Source organism: Ornithodoros turicata, unplaced genomic scaffold (assembly GCF_037126465.1).
Source record: "Ornithodoros turicata isolate Travis unplaced genomic scaffold, ASM3712646v1 Chromosome11, whole genome shotgun sequence".
Lineage (NCBI taxonomy): Eukaryota > Metazoa > Arthropoda > Arachnida > Ixodida > Argasidae > Ornithodoros > Ornithodoros turicata.
In genome coordinates this window covers 858,045-869,242 of record NW_026999295.1, presented here as the reverse complement: position 1 = coordinate 869,242, position 11,198 = coordinate 858,045, and positions in this window count along the sequence as shown.

Below are 11,198 nucleotides of genomic sequence, written 5' to 3'. Positions count from 1 at the left end.
CCAATAGTACTGATTGCCTAATGATAGAGGCGTTGGGAGGAGCACAGTGCTGGGCAAAAGTTCACGGAACACTGCACCAGAGTATTCCTTCTTAAAGTTACACGCTAGCAGCAAATGGGACTGGACGGACTCACAGACGGTTGCTTGGATTAGAGCGCTGCAAGGGAATGGGCCGCCGACCCGGCACGCGGGCCGAGATTCCTATGGCCGGTGTGCTCCGGACCGGACCTAGCCCGGGCTGAGAAAATACTCTAGCACCACTGCCGTGCCGAGTCCAGGCCGACAACGTATGCTAGCACCGTGGACCGTGCCCAGCCCGGACCGGCAAACTTTCTTCCGAGAGTATGGCTCACAGGGATCACGCAGTAAATTCCACACCATGGGGTACTATTAGTTCATATCATCATGTATTTCCGTCACTCCTGTGCATATATCTGCAAAAACACACAGAGGGCACTGCGTTATGCCTATGATTCGACCGTCTAGAGCCTTCTCAAAGCCACTTCACATTGCTCCTGACCCCTCATATAGTTCACAATCACGTTCGCAAAGCTTGGTAAAGGAGGTGGTATCGGTATGAGTTTGTCGACAACAGTCACCACTTCCACAAAAGCTTGTACTGTAACGATAACGTGGTGCCTGCGTGCGTTCTGGATGTCACGTGCTGCCGCGGTGTTAAACCGCCAGTTCTTGTACGGGTGTGGTCTCGCCTTCTCTGCTTATAAATTTACTTATAAATGTATTCATCTTAAAAAAATAAGGTTCTTGTTACTTATACATTTGTTCAACAAGCGCTAGAAACGCGTAAGTCACGGCTGGAATTTCCGTGCTCTAGACCGTCCTCTATTCGGTGAGTCACGGGCGTGGCCCGGTCGGACTCTGTTCACTGAGTCCCAGCGCTGAGCCGCCTTCTACTCACTGGGCAATCGGACCGGGCTGGGCCGCGTTGAAAAAAAAAATAAAAAGGAAAGAAAGAAAACAACAGCCCTTGTGAAGAGAAAAGCGAGTGCTGCAGCAAACGCTCTGGAACACGTTGTGATGGGGTCAATCAAGACACATGAACAAGAAAAGCAATAGAGGATTAAATCATTACAGAACGTGGTTCACTCACCAAAGTTCTCTGCATTCTCGACCAGAGTCACAACTCAAGAAACCAAAATATTCCTAGGTGTTCTAGGTATACGATTGCCCCACGAAGACGGTGCTCTGGCAGAATTACATATTGATAGGCTATTACGTCAAGGTGCGGCCAACGGTGAGATCATCCCCGAGAAACTCGATTATTTCGGAACCCTCTCTAATATATTAGACAAAATGAAAATCCAACTCCTCAACCAAAAGAACGTTGGAAAGTGTTTCTTTTAACCAAGCTTCAGTCACAGTGGCAAAGAAGTCAATGTTCAGGCAGCGCCATTTAGAGTGTTGTTTAATCACTATGCCCGTGAGAGAAACAGATAACAAAAGGGTGCTTCTGGACTGACATTCAAGGCCCTTAATCCTACAAACATTGAGCAACAGAATGTGGAACTGGTGTTTAAGATTTCCAGCCCCTTTGTAGCCGAAGCTCTGTGGGAAGTTCTCAAACTCATCTATGCAGGAAGCATAGCATTAATCAATAGAATTATTTATAAGTGATCATGCATAATAAAATGTAAAGACACACATCTCCACAAGAGGAATACACCCTTTGCTAAAATACCCTTTGCAAGCACCTGTGACCTCAGTTTCCGATCCACAACATCAGTTTCTGAACTGTGCCGTGACGTAGCTTGCAATATGGAAGGTGGTACCCATGGTGGTAGTGGTGGTGGTGATCATGATGATGATGAAAGGGCTCGTCGTTGTCGGCCTCACTGGGGTGTGCGATGTCACGACTAACACCCTTGGGGAACGCGCGTCCGACTACTGTGCCGACATATGTTTGAAAGAGTCCCAGGAAAAACTCCCAGACAGGACAGCTGACAAAGGGGTTCGAACCGTGGTACCTCACGGTCTCGACCTGACATGGCGAGCACGCGGTACCCATGGACCAGGAGGAGAAGTAAGGAGAACGAACTCTGCCGCGCCGCCGTTGAAAGAGCGTGGTCTTGATTCCTCGAGTCTTTTTGTGGGCGTGGCGCGGCGCTCGCGCTCTGTCAGGTACTTGCTCCTGTGAAATGAGGTTGCAGTAATGTACTCTTTCAGATGTACTTGTGTGTCCAGTGCAAGCAGAAAAAGATATTTTGATAAGTAAGCACGCTTGTCGTGTATCAATGAACAATCTCTCTATGAATTTTTCGCCTACAGTTTTTGTTAGTGCAAAGCGAGTAGCTTATATTTTAGAATGCGGGGAAGCCGCCGTGAAGGGGGCTCCGCTTTGGCTTGAAGGCTTGAATGTCCCCGTAAGCGTGGTGCACTCGCAGTCAACAATCTGTTCTAATTTTTTATTTTTGTTTGAGATAAAACACAACACCCGAAGAAGCACAAAGGTTGTTGACCAACATCGTACAGGATGGTACACAGTAAATCAAGTTACACGTTTCTGTGTGTAAAAAAATGAGTTTTCGGATGAAAACACCTTTTCTTACTCCTATGACCCGACAAAACGTGTAACAATAGCGTTCAAAGGGTGTATTCGGAAATTACACCTATTCTAACTCCAACAGCCAGTGTAAAGTAGCGTGTTATTAGGGATTTACACCTTTTGTGCTCCTTTTACACCTTTTCCCCTTTTAACACAAATTGGCTGGTGTTGAAAAGGGTGTTTTTGCACTGAATAACCAAGATTGAGCTGTTAACTAATACCATGGCTTTCGACAAACAACTTTGGAAAGTGAACATTCCTGTTTGAACTAATGGACCTCACTGAAATGTGTCTGTGCTTGTCATTCCATTGATGCAGCTGGCAGAGCAGCTTTATGAACCAATTTCTTTTGGGGCTGTTGTGTTCTACCTGTCTACTGCGCATGTGTCGGGTGGTTGATGTGTCTCTATATGTCAGTCTTTGTATGCGCAGGTAATGTTTCTGGCTTAAAAAGCACAGAGTGGCTTACAGGACACATTGTTTGCTACAATAGGTACTCATGCAGGCATGTACGAACATTGGCGGTGGTGCTGTTGTTAAGTCCTTGCCCTAGTATGTAACGAACAGTAAATGTAGAATGCAAGACAGATGAGGCGACCAATGCGAGAGACTGGTTGAAAACATCGCGAGTAAAACTGCATCTGAGCCAGCATGAGTTGTCTTTTCTTTTTCAGAAGAATATCAATAGTACAGTGGAACAAAAAACATGCTATCATATGTATTTTACACATGCAGCATTTCGACATGTTCCTCATACCCAGGAGGCTGGGCCGGGCTATAAGACACAAAGGTGACCCAAAAATCCACAGAAGATTATTTTATGTACAAAGTTCAGAGGGTTTCAGATTCACAGTGAACGGCTGCATGCCTGGGGTCTATAATTCACTGCTTCTTACACCAGGGCAGTGTGTGCATTGATGATATGCCTGTTCCCCCTTTGTGTAACGTACAATGGCTCCATCCTGAGAGGTGTAATGGCAGTGACAATGAAGTACTTGGAGGTCAGTGCAACAACATAAACGCGGTAATGGGTGTCATCTTCTACAGTCAAAAGTTTACGCATTTCAAAAACAATGTCTCTGCTGACAGCGAAGTACCGCAGGCTCCAACTTCAGCCGCTTTTGATTTTCACGTTGGCGCGGTTACGTTTCGTATTCGGCAGCGTTGTCCTTAGGACGGAGTAAACGCGAGTTCTTCATAATGACAGTTCTTCATAATGACCTGCAGCCTGTCCAGCCTGCCATGCTAAGTTATTTATGCTCGACTTCCTTTGAAACAGGCATGACGTGACTGCTCATGATGGCAGAAGCTATACACTACCGCAGTTTGGACCACTTTATGCACTGCTAAAGTCTGGTGCTTCCCTGACACACGAGGGGTGTTCAAGTCAAACCGGGACTTTTCATTTTTCGCAAAAGTAAAATGAACTTCCTAGCGAGAGATTAGTTTTACTTTTCAACGTAATCTCCAGCTGCACTACTGCACTTGTCCCAGCGTTTCACGAGGGCTTGGATGCCAGCAGCGTAGACATCCTTACCGGCACGTAGCAGCCATGATCGGACCGCATTCTTGACCTCGTCGTCGCAGCTGAAGTGGCGGCCCCCAATGAACGCCTTCAGTGGCCTGAAGAGATGGAAATTGATGCGGCCGAAGTCTGGACTGTAAGGGGGATGTGGCAGCAACTCCCAGCCAAGTTCCTGTATGGTGCCTGTTGTGAGATGCGCGGTATGCGGGCGTGCATGTCCTGTAGGAGGAGGACTCCTTTGGTGATGAAGCCCGGCTTTCCAAAACTGGAGGGGTTCATGAATGATAGTGTTCAACGTTCCCACAGAGAGGTCCGTCTTTCGAGCCAGTTCGAGACACGTTATCCGTCGGTCCTTGAGGGTCAGGCGCTCCACAAGTTGGATGTTCTCAGGAACTCTGACACTGGGCTCTGAGCCGCCCCGGCCGGGATCGTCCTGCACTGATGAACGCCCGTCTGGGAACCGTTTGCACCACTCAAACGCTTTGCTGCGGCTAAGTGTATCGTGACCATACTGAGCCTGAAGTCTTCTGTGAATTTCAGATGACTTTACGCCGTCATTCACGAGAAACTTCAAGACAATTCGCAGTTCGATGTGCGCGCTCACCTCGTTGTCGGCCATCTTGTCCAGCACCTGTACTCTGTTTTGCACAAACTTTGGACCACCACGTGGTGAACACGGAGGCCAGACGCGTGTAACAAGGACGAAAAAGAAGTAGCGCGAGCCATTTGTACACTCAGGAGAAAGAAAGTCCCGGTTGACTTGAACGCCCCTCGTATAAAGTACACAGGAAAGTGATAAACACCCTCTACCAGTTCATCATAAATTGCAGCATGTGAGTGCCATTTTTGAGACCTGCTTCTGGGAACCCTCTTTTTTATGCTTCTTTGTTGATGCCAGATATCTCCTCCTTGGTTGTTACTCTAGAACAGTGCTCGTGAAATTGTTGTCATGTGGCAAGACAGTGTCTGCCTTGATGGGCCACGTGCCCTCTCTGTTCTGGTGACATGCTGCCTGTTGTTGTGTTGGTATTGCATGCCTATGTGAGCGTTTAGGTACTGATACATGTTATATCGTGAACTCTCAGGTCAAAATAGGAGAAGTTAAAATTTATGCTTAACTCAAATGCACCATGGGTATATTTACTGTGGTATATTTACTCTGCTGTAACATACATTCAATGCTCAAACAAGCAATGATGGACACTGGGGGGTGGGGGGTGGAATTATTGAGATCTTACTGGGTAGTGTAATTGATTGCGTATACCTTTTAGTTTATACACTTACTGGAATTTTTTACACATTGTTCTAGAACTCCGAGGAGGAGATTCTACTCAAAAGTGGTGTCTCTGCTGTTGGAGAGTTATCCCTTGGTAGCCTATGTTGTAGGGACAGGAGACGTAAGCTCTGTTTCTTTTTCTTTTTTTAAACTGTCCTTGTAATGAATATACCCTGAACCCTTATAGGGTGTAACTCAATTTCTTCGCGCATGTGCCCTCTGAATAAACGTTCACATGCTTCGGGATAAAACCGATAACTATGTGTGAAGCTGAATCTAAGCTGGATACATCAAGGCATGCTACATACTAATCGCTTACAAAATGCACAGTTCATTGCTTCTAAGGCTCCAGGGAACGACGCGACAAACAGTAGTTGTACAATATAACCTGATTTCTCCCTCAATTCACTCTGATAATATTTTTTTTCACCCGAATCTGCATAAATTACTGACCTGATTTTTACCACCTGAATTAGAAACATAAAACCCGAAAGCTTCACGGTCTACTAATGAGCAAGGCCAGAAAATCTAAGCTGGACACATCAAGGCATGCTATATACTAATCGCTTACAAAATGTGCAATTCATTGCTTCTCAAGCTCCAGGGAACGGTGTGACAAACAATAGTTGTACAATGTAGCCTGATTTCTCCCTGAATTCCCTCTGATGATATTTTTTTCACTGGAATCTGCATGAGTTGCTGACCTGATTTTTACCACCTGAATTAGGAAAAATAAAACCCGAAAGCTTCAGGGTCTAGTAATGAGCTAGGCCAGACAACCTTCACATTTATGAGAGCGTTTGGATATGTGTAACTGCCCTAGTTATGCATGCTGTTAAAGGTACTGTAAAGCAGTAGACAAGCACGATATGCCAGTGATGTGACTAGAGACTTTGTTGCTTCTAAATACCATATGCGGAACCATACGACCGACAACGCGCTATAAATATTTTTAATTTGCCGTGAAAGATGCGGCGTAGTGGAGCGGTGCGACGCCTGGTGTCAAACAACCCCCTGTACAGCGGGCAACACTGAAAATTGGTATTACACACTATGACATCGGAACTTCGTTATTTTAGTAACCATATTATTAGTTTTCCTGTTTACCTATGCATTCTGAGACCCCTGTTAACGGTTTAACCCGTTAACCCCTGTTTTTGCGAAGTAACCCAGTGCTGGCCGCTGTTCGATGGGGCTCTCCCTACTTCTCTGCTGCGCCTGCGCTCTCCTTTTGTTCGCGGCCTCTTTCGAACGAACAAACTCTCTCTGTGAACCTCTGTGAACAAACTACTCCCGACGCTGTCTGGCTTCTTGAACGTCTGACGCATTTTTTTCAACGGCTCAGCATTTCATTTCAGTTCGCTTATCCGTCTATTCTGAGATGTGGAGCGTTGTGTGGATTGCAGGAGCGGATTTTATGGTGGATTGTGGTGGATTGTTATGTCGGGCCCAGTGTTATATGCATGCAATGTGGTTGCCGCCGTATGTGCCAGAAGTACGGATTCATTTCGAATACCTAGTACAGTGTTGCCCGTAATCTTTAATTGTAATTTTCTAATTAACTGCACCGTCGATTGGAATCAAACTTGCACATTTTTTGTCCTGGTGGCTTGGACTGTCGAATAGCCACACTAAATGACATTTGATCGGTGCTGCTTTACAGTACCTTTAATGTTTGTACCTTGTACCTTTGTTTTGTGTGTGAAAACTTAGGAATCCTGGGTTGCCTCCCTCTCAACCAAATTCAAGAATGAACGGCGCAAGATAACAGATGATGAAAGGGTCAGAGCTAACAGGCTCAAGTATGGGGAACGGGCAAAAAGGAAGTCGGACGAAGACATTGCGAATAACGCTGGGGAGCTCAAAAGGCGGAAGATACATATCGACAGTGCCACTGTACGTAATGTCTGAGTTAGGAGCCATGCAAACGGTAATAATCTGGCAAAGAAGTTTCCCAGAAGAGCAAAACAGGGAGACCACCAAAGTGGAAAAACCTTGAACTGGACAAGAATTCTAATTCATATGGAAAGCCAGGGAAATCCCAAGCAACATCGTGCTCAAATCCTCGATATTGCAATACAAGAGGAGAAATATTCAGTTTTAGTGCTAATCATTCGGATTGGCAGTCAGCTATGCAGAAGAACTGAAAGCTGTAGGAATGGTCAGGGAAAGCTTCGAAAAGTCAGCAATTTTTCTCTCTGCATATTAGCATATGACCTATGATGTTCTTGCTTTTTCCACCATGCTCCAGTGCACAATGTTGTCTCCTATTTGGTTGTTAGGTTCTGGCGCTTCCCTTTATACTTTTCTCTCTTTGATGTGTACTCCACTTAATTACAGGAAAGCAGTGCCTCTCATGTGACTGGCGACGATAGTAACACTACTGGTGACCATGAGGACTGGCTCCTCAAAGAATACAAAAAAGACTCTCCCAATGAACAGCTGATTGACGTGAGAATGGCTCTTACTATGAGAGAGAGAACTGCAGCCTTAATAAGACTTCTGGTTCCTGTCGGCAGGCAGACGTACCCATATCTGGCGGATGCCAGAAGGGTATGTAGTTTCAGTCTGTATCACTACTAAATAATCAGCATCTATGCTTGCTTGTGTAGTTCTTCAAAGAATGTGAAAGAAGATACAATCAGGGTCCTCTCGAGGGGACAGGTGCTGCGGTGCATCAAATCCGGAAACTTGTGATTCAGCGTAAAATAAATTGTACAGACGACCTCAGAGAGAGTCTAATTGCTGATCAAGACACGGTAGGCATTGGCGAGAGACGTAGAAAACGTGAGTTTCAGACTTCCTTTATGTGTTTGTCATAGTAGTTCCAAAAAACGACACACTCTTCTTGAAGATCTCTTTGAGTCTTTTTGCTAATCATAGGTGTGCTTCCGAAAAAAATAATATGTCAGAATTTCAGATGCATGATCTGGAAGCACATTTGGGCATTGTCAGAAAAGTTCTTTCTTAACTTCTGCTACCGTTCGAGACATTCTGGATGTTCATGCCCTTAAGTTCCTCTGCACCTGTGTAAAAGAAAGTGAAGCCATCGAAAGCATGCTCATGAGAGATGTAAGTCCGCCTTCTTGAGTTTGCGGGATTGGTGCTATCGTACGAGAGTCAATGAAGGGGGCAACTGTTGAAAAGTATCAGCAGCATGTTGGGATGTTCCTTCCGTTATCGTGCGGTGGCGAATGCGTAGGCCAAACGCCCCAGTGTTTGAACGTCTGGTTAAGTCAGCACAAGTGCCGGCTCGCGTCACTTTCCGAAGATACCCTTCCTCCTCACACGAGTTCGTGCAAGGCATGCAAACCGATGTTCCAGGAAGCGACGACACTGTGGCATCACCCTTCTCGTCGAGGGAAAGAGATCATTGAGACTACATTTATCCACTTCTCAATGAACAATGTCAGCCAAAAGTCGGTCAGCCTCTCTCCTGAGGAGGTCGCCTTATTGGCCAGGGATCTGCCAGGGTAGTTGTTGCCTTTCTCGTCATTAAACCTGTTGCTAGAGAAAGCTGTCCGTGTCGACGACGGTAGTATACCTTGAGCTTGAGGGAACAAGAGGACACACGAAGAAGTAGACAGGACGAGGCTCAAAACCAGCAATGACACATTTAATGATCAGATAAAACAGTAACGAGCGGGAAAGGAGGTTTACAAAGGGCCTAAGGGAGAATGACCGAGGACTGGCTGAAGCAAGCATTGTCTGAGCCTATTACACAGCCTACTCGCACATTGTCTGAGCCTGAGCTTCGAGGATGACCCGGTTAGCATCATCCCTTACAGCGTGAAGACACTTGGTCTGCGAGAAAACGGGAGCACAACCTTGACAGGAGATAACTTGTTTGGCTAATTCTGAGGATTGGCTCTTATTTTTGACAGCGCTGGAATGCTCAAGTAAACGTTCGTTGACGCAGCCTTTGCTTTGGCCGACATAGGATTTTCCACAAGTTAGGGGGATGGAGTGCACAATGCGTTGTTTACAATCAACAATTGGTTTGGAATGGTCAACAGAGCAACTTTTCGAGGAACCGCTTACGAAATTAATCAAGCTGGCCAGTTTGTTTTCCACGGTGTAGACGACGCGTATCCCATTGGAAGTGAGGGATTTACCAATGGCATGCGAATGGCGTGAAAGAAGGGACGAACAACAAGGCGGGAATTGGTGGCGTCAGCTTTGTGGGAAGGGATTTGAGGCATTGTGTTTTCTAAATGACCGATGACCGAACTGAACGGAAAACCACCACGTGTCAATCTCGACACTTCGTTGGTAACGGCAGAGGAAACATGATGGTGACAGTAAAATATGCCGTAGCAAAAAACCTGTTGTCTACCTGCATAAAGAAATCCTGTCACCACCATGTCATTTGAAAAACATGTCCACCAATTCCCGTCTTGTTGCTCTTCCCTGCTTTCACGCAATTTCGCATGCCATTTGTAAATCCCTCACTTCCAACGTCGATACGCGTCGTCTACACTGTAAAAAACAAAATGTCCAGCTTGACTAGTTTCACAAGTGATTCCTCGAAAGGTTGCTCTGTTGAGCATTCCAGACCATTTGTTGATTGTAAACAATGCATTGTGTACTCATCCTCCCTAACAAGTGGAAAATCCTATGTAGACCAAAGCAAGCGCTGAGCCAAGGATCGTTTACTTGAGCATTTTAGCGTTGTAAAAAATAAGAACAATCCTCAGAATTAGACAAACACGTGATCTCGTGTCAAAGTTGTGCCCCCCTTTTCTCTTGGACCAAGTGTCTTCACACTGTAAGGCATGATGCTAACGGTGTCATTCTTGAAGCCGCTGTAATAGTCTCAGACAATGCTTGCGTCAGCCAGCCCCCAGTCATTCTACCTGAGGTCCTTTGTAACCGCCTCTCCCACTCCTGACTGTTTTGCCTGATCGATAAATGTTTCATTGCTGGTTGTGAGCCTCGTTCTGTCTACTACTTTGTGTGTCGTCTCGTACCATCAAGCTCAAGGTATGCTACCGTCGTTGAACCTTCACCAGCTGGCTTGCCTGCTGACCCTTATTTCATCACTGTCCGTGTCCATGTCCTCGTCCCTTTCGCGTCTTTTGCATCATGCAGTTAAACCAACACGCTCTACGCCTTCCCGTGCTGAGCTTTAGTGCTGAGCACATCACTGCACTCCTTGCTGCACTCTTTTATTTATTTATTTATGGTTGTACCTCAAAGGCCCTGCGGGCGTTACATGAGGGAGGGAAGGCAAAAAAGAAGAAAATCACATCAAAGCAACAATACATTTACAGTGAGTACAATGAGAGCAATGTGCTACAATATGAGAAATCACAAAAAATGAACCTCAATGTTTACAAACCTAGGTATTGAGAAAGTGTATTCTTGAAGGTTTCAAAATGTGTAATGGTGACCAGCGCCTGGGGAAGAGAGTTCCATTCGGTTATGGTCCATGGGAAAAACGAATACGAGAAATGAAGGGTTCTACACCGGAGTCGGGTGACTTTTAAGGTATGGTCGACCCTGGCGGAAATGTATGAGGCAGGTCGTACGAAGTTAGGGTGCAATTGGGGATTGTGGAAGAATTTGAAATAGAAACAAAGACGGAAATATCTTCGGCGTGTAGAGAGTTCCGGCGATTAAAGAGAGTGTTTAAGGGATGATACACTGGAAGGAAACAAATAAGTATTTGTGATGAATCGAGCGGCTCGGTTTTGTACGGATTCAAGAACACTGGTTAAGTTGGCGTAGTGAGGATTCCAGACAGATGAGCAATATCCGAGCTTCGGTCTGACCAATCTAGTAAACGCCTGGTGTTTAACCGAACTAGGTGCTGACTTCAAGTTACGGCGAAG